Genomic DNA, 16,419 nt, shown 5'->3' on the forward strand with positions numbered 1-16,419 from the left:
GCAATCTCAACTGAATTCTACTATATCAACGGAAGATTGATTCACATGTGGCCATGAGTTCAAGTGCATTGTCCGTAAAGAAGGAACTGCCTTGGGCACAGTTCCAAAATGAACTTGATGAACTCGTGTACACTGTGCACTGCACAGGTTGATGAGGTTACTTAAATTAAAAATTCAATACATTTCAAGACTAAAATCGAACCTATTTTTCACATAAAGGAGCATTTCACCCCAATCTTCTCTGAAATAAATATTCAGCTGATCGTTTCTGGTACGATGTCTTCGGTGAAGATTGGCACTAGAAAATTCAAACACAAAGGTGCCCTTTGCCAAAGAACCAGTATAAACTATGTGGAGTGAACAAGTGTGCTGTTGTTGCTGCTGTTGGTAACTCACTCTTGTGTAACGACTGACTCCTCAAACAGCATCGAACCCGGACGAAAGGCGAGCATCATCAGTCAGTAGGTAGCTAGTAGACGTGCGTGATCCACAAGGAAGCAGAAGGCCAGAAAAGCGTGACCGGAATCAGTTATTGACTTATGGTACCCCCTTCGGATCCCTCACACGTCTGTCTCCCCTATATGTACTGAAGAGCATTCTCCGCCTGCTCCGATTATTCACTCGTTTCGGTTCAAACGTTTTTCGATAAAACGAAAAAAGAGTGGCACAAGCAATCCAAGAGACGTAAAACATTATCTAAAATCAACAGTTTAATTGAATTTTATTATTAACACCAACATATTCAGAAGATAATAAAAAAAGGAATCAGGCCATCGACATTGGGTATCGATAGAACTGCGAGCGACCGTACATTTGGAGTTCCTAGTATCGCCAAATCAAGAGGAATCGGTAAAAGTCGTTGTCGGTCAGGTGCAACAGTCGGCGGACAAGAGTTGATCCAAGTAGGCCGGAGAAGCGAAGCAGCGCCGTTTCAAATTTCAAGAACGAAATGTGGTCGGTGTGTCACTCATCACAGTAGGCTTTGGACTGCGTGCTGATCAACAATGCAACGTTTTGATGGAGGTGCTGCGAGGGAAGAGAGACATGATTTTGATGCGAGTTCAATGTTCTTTCTGGATTCTTTTACCTTTGTTCTTTGGAAAAATTATGAAAGTTTGTCATTTGGAATTCTTTAGGGAGCATACACAACTCACGGCTCGTAGTTCTGCATGAAAAAAGGAAAGATATTCAATACCAGAATTGCGACCGAGGCGCAATTAACCCCCCACATTTTTTTTTATTTTGATCTAAATATGATTTTTTGTCATCTAAAATCGATTTAAACATGTTTTGGAAGATGGTTCCTTTTAATTCTCAATTTTGCGAATTCTGGTTTTCGATTTTTCTTATTTTTATTTTTGAACATCCCTACACTTTTATGAATTATCTGAAAGCCTATTTGGCATACAGATGCTTTAAGATGAAAACATTTTGAGATTTTATGGTTATTGTTAATTTTGTTTTATGATACATTTTATTTTTCGTGTAACTTTCAAGAAAATCATTTTAGAGTGTATTCAACTCCTTTATTATAATTGAATGATTGAAGAAAAATTAAAAATATGTCAAATATTGCGATTAAATACAAAAGAAACAATTACATCTAAAAGGTGACCAAAACATAAATATTTCAACGATTTAAAAAAATCAATAATCTTTAAAAGACACCAAGAAACATTTTGAGATATACAGAACAGTCCTAAAAATGAGCTCAAAATATGAAAGTTTTGATTGCTCAAGCAAGAAAAAAAAGAAAAATGCTCAAACTATATCCCGTCTAAAGGCGTGGTTGGGTATTAGAAGGTTAAGAGAGAGAGCAAAAGGAGATAAAAGGATGATCTAAGGGTGATTCTATGTTTCAAGAACGTTTCATGTAGTTTCAGGGGTTTTCAGCGATATTTCAAGAAGCATTGCTGAGAGTTTCAGAGCATTTTCAACGGTAACCATAGGCGGCCAGAGGCGTTTACAGGGTAGAGGAGGTTACGGGGGCGCTTCAGGGAATCCCAATGGGTTTCAGGGGGGATACCAGAAGTGTTTCAGGCGGTCCCAGCGGGTTTCAGAGGGATAGGGTGTTTCAGGGGACATGGTGTTTCAAGCAATAGCATGACATCTGAGGAGCGTTCAGGGGATTTGAGAGGGTACCAGGTGATCTTAGCGGCTGTTCCAGGGGATCCCAGGGTGTTCGAGGGGTTCCGAGAAGATCTCAGTGGTCTTCTCAGGGGGTCTCAGGTGGCCTCAGGTGGCCTCAGCTACGTTTCAGGGGGTCTCAGGGGAGTTTCAAGAAGATCTCAGGGGGCTCCAGGGGGGCGTAGCAACGCTTCAAATGGTCTCAGTGGTTCCAGGGAACTTCTAGAGAGTCTAGAGAGTGATTCATGGAGCTTCAGAAGATCTCAGGGGCGTTTCAAGGGTGTCCCAGGGGGTTTCAGAGGGTATCATGAGGTCTCACAGGCCTTTAAGATGTCTCAGGTTCGCATCATGTGCATATAAGAGCATCTCATCGGCGCTTCAGGGAGTTTTAGAGGGTTCCAGGAGATCTCAGGGGCGTTTTGAGGAGGACCCAAGGGGTTTCATGGGAATATCAGGAGATCTTATGGGCGTTTAAGGGGGCCCAGGAGATCTCAGGGGCGTTTCAAGGGGGACGTAAGGGGTTTCAGTGGGATACAAGGGACTTCCACGGAACCCTCTGAGACCTTTCGAAATGTTCCTTATGCACCCTGGTTTTGGAGACGTTACAGATAGGTTTTCGAGGGTTTCGAGGGCATTTCAGGAAGTTTCAGAGCATTTTCAGTCAGATTCGGAGGCGTTACGGAGGAGTTTTTGAGGGTTTCTGAGTGTCTCAGGTGCGTTAACCCTCTGAAACGCACCTGGAAACCTCTTGAAACGCCCTTATAATGCTTTCAAATGCCCCTAAAAACTCTTCTAGATACGCCCTTAAAATGTTCCTGAAAGCCCCTTAAATTTTCTGAAATTTCTCTGAAACTCCGTGAAACGCCCCTCAAACCCCTTTTAAAGGCTCCTGAGATCCCCTGAATTGCTCTTAAAACCCCTTGAAACGTCTCTGAACCCCCTAATTTCTATTGATATGCTCCTGAATTCCCAGTAATCCCATTAAAATGCCAACAAAACCTGGCAGATTTCCCTTAAAAGGCTCCTGAAATCCCCTGAAACAACCCCCTGAAACGCCCCTGAAGCCCCTTGGAACTTCCATTTTTAGACTATCTGGGATCTTTTTCATGATTAACAAAAATTTTAATCATGATTAATCATTAATGATTAAAATTCCAATTTTGGTGATTATTGATTATGATTAATGATTAATTTGACAGAAGTTATATCCGCTACTTATACTGAGTAACGCTGCATAATCTACTATGATTATGGGACTAGAATAAAGACTTAAAGGTATTATTATATGCATTCAAGGTCGTCCAAACTCTCCTGGATTTTGTTCCTTGACATCTACAGCAGTTAAAGCACTTATAATCGCTATAAACTCTAACTTCACGTATATAAATGTTAACAATGCCTCCTGAAATTGTACGAATCGTTTCGAAAGCCTCTTGGGATATCCTAGGCCGTCCAAACTACTTCGAAGAACAAAATTTCAGGTCCTAACTCGTGCCAGTAGTCATATCCATTTTACAGACTTACAGAGCAACAATGCACAATTAAATACATGGATACTGGACCTACTGGAAGACTACTATATACTTTTGTGACATTCAGGATCATCCAAACTGTTCTGAAATTAGGTCTTTGACATCTACACCTGTACGGTAGTAAGTTTTGCTCCGCGGCAGGAGGTAACTTCGGTTCCTCTCTGTGACATAATCTGCTGCATCAGACAGACCTCGAAGTACAAATGGAATGCAGCCTGGCACTGCAATCAGGAAGCCTTCTTCCGCAGGATAAAGAATGACACACAAGAGTGGAGAGGTATGGAAAATTCTCGAGATCAGAAAGTTCTGACTGGGCTGAGAATTGGACACACTCGAGTCACTCATGGGTTACTCAAGACTCGGTGGTAGTACGGCCTTGTTCCAAGAGGTTCGCTCGACCTCGAAACCGTCAGGGGCTCACCTGAGGGACGGTTGTGGTTGTGATGTTTGCAGGTATCGTGTTGCGGGGGAAGGAAGCGCCAGTTTCAGCTTCTCTCGGGTTCCTAACCAGCTTGCACCACAGTTGCGCACAGAAGACAAACCCACGTTCCGGCAAACGACCGGACCGATACTTACTCTTCCGTCACCGAAAGCCACTTTACTTCAGAATTCTCTTTTAAATCATTTACAAACCACGCATTTGAATTTAAACTAGGGTAATTTTCCAATTGTTGCACGGCTAAAAATTCGTCAATTATTGCACACCTCATAAGAATAACATGGAGTGTGCAACAATAGGCAAGTTTTTAGCCGTGCAACAATTGGAAAATTACCCTAATTAAATTGATTAAAACCCTAATCACAGAAAACTTCTTTACAATTTCATTTCTACATAGGTATATTCTAACCTTCGTTAATGTGCGTCCTGTCCGCACAAGAAAATTTTCACTTCTGCTCAAATTCAAATTTGAACCCACTTGCTGCGATTGCAACTCGCGTGATTCGTTCGTTTACCACGACAGCAACCCGTTCACGTGGTCGCGGTGGTTGGGCCGACGTCAGGTGTCGGCAGTACCCGAGCAAAAATGTGGGAGTTGCTTTTAGTGTTTACAACAGATCTATTTCCAGAGATATGGACTACATGCTAGACGTAATACACACACATACACACCCTAGTAGAAGGTCCACTGCGTGCGGAACTGAGGACGGAACTCGGGATTTCAGAGGACTTTCAAGAGAGTTACAGGGTGGGTGAGATCAAGGGCGTTTTGGTGGGGGGAGGTTAGGCTTCGGGTTTTCAGGAGATCCGAGGTTTGGAGGAATTCCACGAAGTCTTAGAAGATAATTTTCAACAGGTTTTGGAGGCGTTATTGGAGCGTTTGTTTTACGGAGGGTTTCAGGTGCGTTACAGGGACTCCGAAGAGATTTCAGAAGGGGTTTCACGAAGTTTCAGATAATTTTCCGGGGGTTTTGGAGGGTCTCAGGTGCGGTCTCTTTTTGGCCTAGTGGTTAAAGCTATATGGAATTGATCGCCATTTTGATGACGGCGGGTTCGATTCCCGCTCCTGGGCATAGTGTATCATTGTGCTTACCTCACAATACACAAATTCATGCAACAGCGGATTGAAGAGAGTTGCAGGGTTTTTGGTGGAAAGATTCAGAGGATTGTTAGTGGGTTTAGGAAGTTGCATTAAGATAATTCTTTCACTGTTGCATTCGTGCATGGTTCGGAAAAGGTTAGTGTGAAAAAAATAAAAAAAATAAAGTGTCCGGGAAAGCAAGAAAAACGGAAAATTCTGAAATCATGTTTTACGGAGGATTTCTTCATTAAACTGCATGTCAAAAAACGCAGTAGGCAGAAAAAAATGTTTGTCGGGATAGTTGGTTTAACTATACTTGAACACTGTTGCCAGTGTCATTTCATGATCGAAACTTTATTCTTTTGAGGAAAGAATTGAAAGGTATATTAAGTTTAAGGAAAATTTTAAACTCACTTATCGCTTTCGTGTATAATTATCTCCCGTTATGTTCCATACCCTGATAAGTCCATACTTACTCAACATGCCGCAATTTTGATGGAGCCTTTCCCCCGCAGACGTGTTGCTTTGAAGTACGCCGGTACTTATTAGTTGGCTCATAAAACCATGTAGGGACTTAAATCACCACCGAAAATGCAACGGTCGCTTATCCAAATCAGGCGAGATTCGTTCGCGGCAGATCGTTGAACTTCCGAATCCTGACTTGGATGGCGGTAGCTGCCTGCTCGCGATGGTGCGATTTTGGAAAAGTGACTTAACTCCTTTCACCCTTGGCCATTGGCCATGGTGGCGCAGGTACAGGTCCCGGACCAAGTAGGCTACAGATGATTGTTAGGTTCGATTGGAACGACCTGCTTGTTGGCACGAGAACAAGTGCAACACAACTGCGCCCGCGATCGGACAGTGGCTCCCAAAGTGGGCAGTACAACTTCCAAAGATATGCAGTTTGACATAGCAATAATGAGAGAGACTGAATTTGAAACAAAAAAGTTGAAAAGAAACACTTTGAATGGATAAATTAGACTGATTTAATGAAATTGAATTTATTTTAGCATGAAATTGTCAAAATAAATCCGTTTTCTAAAAAACAGAGTCTCGACATATTTTTTTTCTTTTGTAATTAATTTGACTTCAAATAAATCGGAAAAAATAAGTCGACGCTTATTTATTGGAAGATGGAGAACATTCATTTAAAATTTATTCTTAAATTACATTTGAATGTATCACTAAGCCCTTATAGGAGGCGACGACAAATTCCGTCTGCTTCAAGTAGGCGTCCGGAAATTACGTATTTGAGAAACACTGACCCAAAATATGCGTGCGCTGGCTGCTGGAGATCATTGTGGCGAAAATTGCTTTCGAAACAGGTTATTCCTACCGTTCGTTTAAACAAGAAAAAAATTGAGATAATATGTAGCGAGTTTGTCCATTCAGTTTTTCTGGCAGGAGGCGCGGAAACACGCATGCATGCATTCATACATGAGATAACCCAGCCCTTGTACACACTTTGGCATATCGGGTGGCCAAAATCCAAGAAATGGAATGCATATTTTGGATTGGCATCCAGAATTTGTTTATTCATGTTTGACGTATACTACGTCGAAGGGGAAGGTACGGTAACGGTTGACTTAAATTTTATAATTTTAGCCACCTTCAACCCACAATCCTCACGAAACGAACTGGACCACTATCGAAGATTTTGCCCTAAATGTGGCCACATTCACCTGACCTGTACGTCGTCGTCGGTCGTAGTATGCCGTGTCTGGGATGTATGCACCTACTAAATTGATCGCGATGGAAACTGCAGTCGGATCGGGGCTACTTCGATCCGAAAGGGTGGTGCACTTTTTTGCCATCGCATATTATACATTCCACCGCAGGCAGGCCAGAGGTCTTCGTTCGGCTTAGAAAATCGAAAGGGTCTGGTGTGCAGTGTACACATGCTGGTATGTAGGACTTTAAAAACGCTATTTGCATGTTTCTCATTTTCTGCGCACTCATAAGGCGATTATACCTTGCCTTTCCTGCACCGGTATGATTGACGACCAGCGAATTCGATCGTTCCCACCGTGATCGCCACCTTCTTTTAGCTTGGATCCGACCAAGCTCCAAGGTGAAGGGAACTCATTTCATTCCAGGAATCGTCGTCCAACGATCTCCCCTCGTCGCGTCGTCAGAGTCAGAGGTGGTCGGCATCCCTTTTTAATTCGATTTTATGGGGCTCGAAAATCGATTGCGATTAATTTCGGCAAGCGCCGGCATTCGCGGGATTGCTTTTTTTTCTCTTTTCGTTGCCATTGTGATTTGGGAAGATTGATTGGGTACCTCGCTGTCAATCGGGTCGAAAATTATAACATTTATCAAGCGATGAGCTTTTTTTTTCAAAATCATTTGCTGAAAAAGTCTGGCTTGTTATTAAATGAACTAATAAAAATGTATTTAACTATCTAACCAATTTTTGGAAATTGTGGCAGGCTGTGCACGCGAGTGGCTGTGTTTGCAAAACTGTCACGCGTTTTGTTTGCTCCGCGTAGTTTTGAATATGCCTTCCGCAAATTTCACATCGGCAAGTGCTTGCATATTGATCTTCGGTGTTCAACATATTTCTCACACCTAACGATTTAGCGGATCAATAGTTTGAGTAAGATAATTCAATAGTTTGAGTACGATAATGGCAAAACTAAAAAGGCCCATAAGCGTAGCTATGTCATAGGTCTAGGGGGTCAAGGCCATGTCCATGTTGATTTTTTATACAACAAAGATACTTATCGCCTGAATCTCGTGATTTTTTTCCAAATACTCAGCGAAAAAAACAATCGATAATCATCAAAGTATCTTATGCATTTTTGCCATAACTAAAAATTATGGATGCCAAAAGAATGACTTATGAAAATTGATCGTGCTTATTATGACCAATTTCATAAGATATACTTTATGAAAAGAGCAAAAAAAAATTAAAATGATGCAGACTGGAATCGATACATGAACGCCGGGATCACTGAGCTCGAGTTTAATCCACACAGTTCTGGAGGGGGCTTCTGGATGTCTCGAAGAGCCAGGGCCCCTTGCCCAGACAACCAATTTGCACGTATAATGAAGTTTATGTTCAGGTTATACGTACTTTTATGCGTTAAAGTTACATCGCATAAGATGCAGTAAAAGTGCCTTATGCGTACAAAAGTGGAGGCGCTATACGTGCATTGACGGAAAAATAATGACGTTATATGACTTGAAGCGATATCTTATGCGATGCACGGTATACACTATTGCGACGAAATATAGCATCTTATGCGACTTAATATTCGAAATAAAAAAAAATCTTGTCTCCTAAGTATCGAACTAATAACCTTTGGATTCTCGAGCCGTACTTCACACTTAACACCAAACGCTACTTATGAAACACACTGATTAATTGTCATGACATTCTAACTCACCTCAGTGCTTGTTGGAATGTACTTGATTTCCGTGCGCTGTACGTGTTCGGCAGGCTATCTGGAGATCAAAATGATGTAGCATGATTTCTCGCACAGTTGCCACTACTCTTCTCTTGCTAGCACCACCTTTTGTTAATCATCAGGTCAACAAAACAAAAATGATGACTTTGTAACTTGTTTTGTAGCCATAATGACGACTTTTCACTTTCTTGTAGCTTTTTGGCACTCCAACAGCACCTCTTTCATTGTTATCACATATCACATCGCAATATGCCAACTCTAACGATTGTAGCTTATGCGAGTTTGTATGTATATTTGAACGAGATTATTTTCCCTTTTATGCGATTTAGTTCGTACACCAATGCGGGTTAAACTGACATAATTAGAAAAGTACCAAGCGAAGTCGTATAATCATCGCAGTACGCAATTATGCGAATTCAGTTGACACTTTGCGAGTTCACTCGAACGCTTTTGCGAATAAGCAAAGTTCGTCGCAAGAAAACATCGGAATATCGTCTACTACGATGTAGTCATACATTATAAAAGTTAATTTGCACTCTTATATGATTTTACCAGATACATCGCAGTAAGTTCAAAAAATAACATCATATGCGATGAGAATTGTCCCTTAGCCGTACATATATGCGATAGTGACTTAAAATAATACTTTATACGATGTACAGCGTGCATCCCTATGCGATTCCTGGTTGTCTGGGTGGGCATCCCCTATTTACGTCAATGCAAAGGCCTATGATTAAAAGAAGGAAATATTTCTGATGATCATATTAGCAGTTAGAATGTCAAAAAATTCTTCTGATCATAATGGCCGGACACCATCTTCCACATCTCGGAGACTTTCGTGCTCATGATCCGCTAGACGTGGAATTTCTCCAGGCTGCTCCAAAATTCGCGTCATATTCACTGGCGGATTACATTAAAGGAACAAAATTTGTTGATATGTATTTTCGCAAGGAATTTGAAAATATTTTTCAAGAACATTTTTTTGGAAAGCTGAAAACATTACAGTCGGCATTCCTGAGCATATTTTAGGATTTTTGCAGAAATCATAGACTGGGAGATGAAAGTCTCTACAATATTGCTAAATCAATCAATCAGACTGGAAGATATTGAGTACCATTTGTGACAAATTTAGATACAAATATTTACCTACGTGCATTTCACCGAAAAAGGCGCAGAAGGCATTGTCACGTGCAGTCGTGTCTGTTATGCTGCTTCTGTCACATTTCTTTCGCGTTCCACGTGTTTCTTTTTCTCGTGATTCCGGTTACGCTTTGGCTGGTGCTACGCCATCCGGCTAATTCTTCCGCGTGAGAATGAGTGCTTGTGGTATCAGTGTGTGAATGTTGAAAGCGGTTTATCAGTAATGGGAAAAACTGTTTTCAATTTCAGTTCCACGTTGTTGGAAGATTTTTCTTGACGAAGCGTGATAGCGCTACCTACGCCATCCGGGGGTGTTTGAGCTGCTGGCAGCTTGAGTAAACGGTGTTGGGATTTGCATCAAGACTGTCAAAATAAGTCGCCCAATCGCTGGTCTTTCGGTTGTTAAGCGTTTATAATGTAACTTTGTTTAGTACTTTTTTACGTATTTGGCTATCAGTGATCCGCGAGTGGTTCCAGAATCAAACAGTGTGGCCTTGTATCCATAATTCTGTGAGGAATAAAGTGACCTGTGTTTTAATGATGACCAAATGCATGCGTCATGGATGTGAGACGTGGAACAAGCCTGCATGCATTGTGAAATCGTTCCCATGGCGATGGCAGCGCTATCTTGGATGGATTAGGGTGAGATTGTTCTAATCATTTCTACAACAAATTGAACTAAATACCTACGTGCCAGATTCGATGACTGTCTTTGAAGTAGGTAGTGTGTTTGCAATATTATTATCCATTTTACAACGGTAAAGCCTACATCCGGAGCTTATTATAAGTGAAAGTGACTCGGAATGGACGTGTTTCTCCAGCCATTCTGAAGTGGGACTATGAATCTGTTATAGAGCTATCATCTTCTCCCGGGTTAAAGCTATTTGCAGTAGCATCAAAATGCTATTGCACAAAGCTTTCTTCCATAATGTCATTGCCGGACAGTGGAAGTTATCTGGATCACACACACATATCTCTGAAGGAAAATCGGGAAGAATCAATGAAGAAATCTTGGAGTAACCACTCCCAGAGGAATCCCGAAACAAATCAAATCCCTGATGGATTTCAGGGACAATTTCTGAATCCCAGGAGGACTTCCTGATGGAAATGCAAGAGAAAATACTAAAGAAACTCCTAGAGAAATCCCTGAAGGAGTCTCGGGAAGATTCTTTGGAACAGTTTTGAAAGAATCTCGGAAGGAAACTTTTGAGAATGTCAGGAGAAATCCCTAGAACAATCGCGTGAGGAATTCCTAGGAGAATGCCGTGAATAATGTTACCGTTGCACTGCAGTATCCATATCGCAAACGTTTAGAGGTTATCATACCATCTACTGGCGTTACGACAACACACATTTGCTGATAACAGCTTTTATCATAATGTGCGATATGTAAAGCTCGCACTCCAGAAGCATGGATGATGGTAAGGACGCATTCTACGCTCAGCTGTAACACGAGAAGGACCGATGCCAAGATCATCATAGGAAACCTTAATGCTCAGTGTAGAATAGCTTAGTGTTAAAATACACATTAATAAAAACAATAAAAAACCTTAACGCTCAAGTAGGCCAAGAGGAAGAATTCAGACCAGCGGACGAACGGAAACAGGTCTACGACTCGTAGATTTCATCACCGTCAAGAACATAGCCATTTGGAGCACCTTCTTCTAACACAGCCTCCCTCATCGTCAAACCTGGAGATCACCACTGCGGACAAAACACCAAATGATCCATGGACAGCACTTCTCTGACATTCTTTACGACAGGACCTATAGTGACGCCAACATCAACTCTGACCACTATTGTATAGTCAAACTAAACCCAAACCTCTTCATAATCAATGGTGAAAGGTTGACCTAAGGCAATTAACATAACCGGACGTTGACTCAGCATACGCTCAGAATCGCGAAGCTGCATTGCCAGGCGAGGCTAAGGATTGCCTGCTGGGAGAAGCGGAGTGCTAGGATATAGAATTGCTATGCCGTTCTCAAGAAACTCGGAAGTCCTACCAGAATCTCAACGCCTCTAACAACAGCTTCGTGCTGCGGGATACGGAGGGGTGCCTATTGAAGAACCAACGTGAGGTGATCGAAAGGCAAACTTTTAGATTAAACTACACACTAAAAGCCCTTCAAACATCATTTTTTGATAGCTTGCTTCTGGACTGAGATAGAAGCAAGTGAGTATCACTCTTGCAAGTGAGTATTCCCAAGCATCGAGGACGATGTGTTATTATCAAGATGGCCGAACTGTAGTAGGCCTGTGTGTAATGTAAAGTAGATAATGTCATAATAAAGATACGCTTGAACTGAACTGGTCGTTGTTTCCTACACACCATTCTGAATGATCCTGAAAGATCATCTTCCGATCGGCAAAACTTTTGGAACAGTGTCAGAGCTGTACACCTGAAACGCGAAGCAGCGAAGGTGAATAAAGTTTGTGTTATTCTAGTACGTATGTGAAACAAACAAATTGACCAGATGAGTACCTCGGTTGTAATGTGCTCGTCTTTTGGGTATAATTTTTCTCATCATTCGGGTGTTCATCGAATTGCTGTTTCCGCTTTTCAAGATATTACGTTTGAAATTTTCCGGAAGGATCCCAGATTACTACAACCAAGCGGGTGCACCTGGAAGATGGCTTCTGCGACGTCCGATTGCTATGCCTACTAGATCGCATGCTGTGCTTACCAGTGCATTCAAACGCCAGTGAAGCCGAGTGATATGATGATGTGGATTGACTATCACACAGATTGTTGTTACTCTAACCGATTCCTGTTCTCTTTGAGAGATTTCCAATATTTGAACAGGGGATCGAAGTGACCAACGCCATCCAAAATTATGAGCTAAAAATATCCCAATGCCATTGTGAACCCAAAAATCCTTTGTTTGAATTTTACCATTTTTGTTATCATTACCGTCGTTCGGTTCATTCACCGAGGATTAACCAATTTGCTGACTGTACAGCTCTATTCTCTCTAGCGCAGACATCAGGCGCCATAAATCCATGGTTTGTAAGACGAAAGCAAAAAAAAATCAACATTTACAATATGTATAGACACAAAAAAGAGGGGTGCGAAACTGAAGAGAAAATAACAGCTAATTACGGCTATTTATTTTTGGCAAAATGTATCCTCATTATGTTGCTGCTCGAAATTGGTGTTGAACCCTTCTGCCATCAAATGTGTTCCATCATGTAAAATGTGGCATCCGTCAATGTGAGTCATAGTAGTGTAGATGCATTGCAGCCCGAAAACCTCCACTTAAAATTCGCTTGCCGCTGTACAGCAATATTCCACTGTGCTTCAGCGCGGCATGCTTTTTGTTAGGCAGGAGATTATGGTTTTCCTAAGAAAACTATTCAAAAAAGGTCCAACAATAAAAAAGGGAGCATTATTTTATTATATAAACCAATTTTCCCGCCGCCTACTACCACCATTGATGGTAACACTCGAGTGGTGGAACTGGCACACCATAGAAGCGTAGGACGAAGTAGGCGACGCAGAAGGATTGACCGAGGGCGATGGCGAGGGCGAGAACAACAAGAAGCCTTTTATGGGCTTCCTTGGCTCCGTCCGCGTTCGCGGGTTGCTCAGTTGCTGCTGAATTTGGCGTGGATGCCGCCACCCGCGGAAATGTGGAGGAAAAAGCGCCGCGAAAAGCTGCTTGGCGCCATACCATGTTCCCAAAATATGGCAGCACAAGTGGGTGGGTGGCGGAGAGAGGACGAGCCCTATAGTCTTCGCTGGGCCGGGACTGTCGATGTAAGTGACGTGTAGTGTATAGGACAAAATGTAAGCGCCCTTAGTAACAGCAACAACAGCCCAGCAAGGCGGCACATATTTGAATAATATCCAATTGGTTTGAACAGCTTGCGGTTCAGTCAGAGGGAAGGCCGTCGTAGTGCATGTGGAGATAATTAAATAGTGATCATAGTGGGCGACCTGTGTTTTCCTTAGCTGGTCGTTCAGTTTGCACAAGTGCTTGGGTTGCTGCGATGTCCCAGCCTCAGGGGCATCCATTACAACGACAGCAAATGACTACTTGATTCATTGAAACGTACAGTTTTGGCCTCGCGTTCGTTTTTCTTAGCAATAATAATTCTTCCCAGCAACCGGATTGTACATCAATTTCTGCAATTCTCCGCATTTGCTTTTACCTGCTTACTCAGCAAATTCAGATTTAGTCTGGCCAACAAACGAGTTTCTAAAGATTTCATTCTTTGATTTTACCCAACGGCACAAAGCCCAAATCTTGCATATTCTTCTTCCATATAATTAGGGATCAAGAGAGAACTGCTATTCGCAAGCTCTGGGAACTAAAAACAATAATACACCGGTACCTACCATTAAGAATGCATGCAAAAGATAGCCAAGATAATTCATCAAAAGGAACGAAAAATAGAGACAAAAAAAAGATTGCTGAAAGCGACGCGGAAGGCTTTGAAAGCCAGGACCAAGCCAAGGTTTTTTTTAAAGCATAACAACTCCGAATTCTCTCTCTACCTATGCATCTTCAACCTTTTACACAGAAAAAGGAAGATCCAGCAACATACAGATCGAGCCAGCGACAAGGAGAAACCAAAAAAAAGCCAACCATTGTGATCCTGGTTTTTGCTACCCCAAATTTCCAGTAGAAACCACCGCGCGGAGGAATGCTTTTCATCCTTGCTCCAAACCTCCAAACGAGAAGCGGTCGAGGTATCACACATCGTCGATCAACACGCGGAGCTTTTCCCCCAAGAGCCAGCATTATAGTTTAAATATCCCCATGCCACCGTCGCGTCGCGTCGTTTCAAAAATTCGCCAATCCAAACAAAGCAACCGTTTGCGAACACTGGTTTGGGTTTAGAAAATTTCACCGCCTCCTTTGAGTGTTTTGTTTTTCGCTTTTGCAGCATTTCAAGCACTCCTACAGCTACAGCAGTCCTAGCAGTCAGGCCCGGATTTAAGGGGGGGGCAAAGGGGGCAAGTGCCCCGGGCCCCCCGATGAAGGGGGCCTCCCAAGAATCCGAAATACAATTTATATTTTTCAACGAAACCATATGAAATTCACGTGAAAGAGCGTTCATATTTTATACAAAGTCCCTATACACTGAAATAAATTTTGTTGTCGTTTCCACCGAATCCATGGTAGAATTAAGAACTGTACCAACAATTTTCAACCGAATGCAAAATTCTGTTAATTGTACTGAAACATTGTCAATATTACCATGCGTGTATTACTGTTGACTAAAAACATTATTGGTTCTACTATTTGGGCATTGTAATTTCGACCATGTAGACTTGAATGTTGCGCGTCTTAGATAAACATGGTCAAAAATACAATGTCAAAATAGTAACATCAAGAATGTTTTTAGTCAATGGTACTTCACGCATGGTAATATTGACACTGTTTCAGTACAATTAACAGAATTTTGCATTCGGTTGAAAATTGTTGGTACAGTTCTTAATTTTACCATGGATTCGGTGGAAACAACAACAAAATTTATTTTAGTGTAGCCACAGCTGTTAAGGTGTGGATATTCAGCATGACCATACTAAGGGTGACGCGTTCAATTCCCGGTCGTTCCAAGAACTTTTCGTAAAGAAAAATCTTTGACTTCCTTAGGAAAAGAGTGTCTTCGTGTCTGCCACACGGTATGCACATACGAAATGGTCATTGACAAAGAAAACTCTTTGTTAATAACAGTTCCACAGTTACTGTGGAAGTGCTCATGAAACACTAAGGTAAGAAGCAGTGTCCCAATGAGGACGTCACACTAAAAAAAGAACTTACAATAGGGTTCCTAAAGGTATCTAAACTATTTTTGGCCATTTATCTGGATTTTCTCTTAAGGCGAAACTGGAAGCATTTCCTCACTTTTCGGTTTTTGATTTTTTATTAAATAACGAAGCAATATTTTCAAAATCGGGTTTCGTGCACATGTAGAGTATGCATCAAGGTATCTTCTGAGTTTTTTTTGTAGTGTAAAATGTTTTTCGTTTTTACAGAAACCATTTTTGAACAAAATTTCACCAAAAAATGTTTTTTTGCAAAAATGGAAAACATTTTCCATCTCAAAAAAATTCAGAAGATACCTTGATCCATACTCTACATGTGTACGAAAACCGATTTTGAAAATATTGCTTTGTTATTTAATAAAAAATCAAAAACCGAAAAAATGAGAAAATGCTTCCAGTTTCGCCTTAAGAATGATTCGAAATCAAAAGTTTCATTATTTTTGGTGCAGTATTTGAAAATATGCGATTTTCTCTAAAAACCCTTGAAAGTTCTTATCGAGTGGAAACACTTTTCCGTGACTTCAAGTTGCTACAAAAAGTGTCTCTAAGCAGAGTGCCAGAAAGATTAAGCTTTTAAGTAATTGTACATCAATATAAATTTCAATAGTTTGACAAATTTATCTATTATTTCACAATGGTTATACAATTATACATACGTTTGTTGATTATGATTATATTTTGAAAACAAATGCCTTATACTTATTTGCATCAGTTCGCTGCTATCATGAAAAAGAGAAGATGGTGAATTCTGGAGATGTTTGGGAGTTAAGGCTAGTTTTGAAAACCGAGTGTCCTGGAAACTGTGACTTTCCATATCTTTATGTATGGTTTTACTGAAGATATTAAGATTTATAGCTACAGTTGCTCCCAAGAGACTAATCTTTATATAATCTGAATTTTGAAATACT

This window comes from Aedes albopictus, chromosome 1, assembly GCF_035046485.1.
Source record: "Aedes albopictus strain Foshan chromosome 1, AalbF5, whole genome shotgun sequence".
Taxonomy (NCBI): Eukaryota; Metazoa; Arthropoda; class Insecta; order Diptera; family Culicidae; genus Aedes; species Aedes albopictus.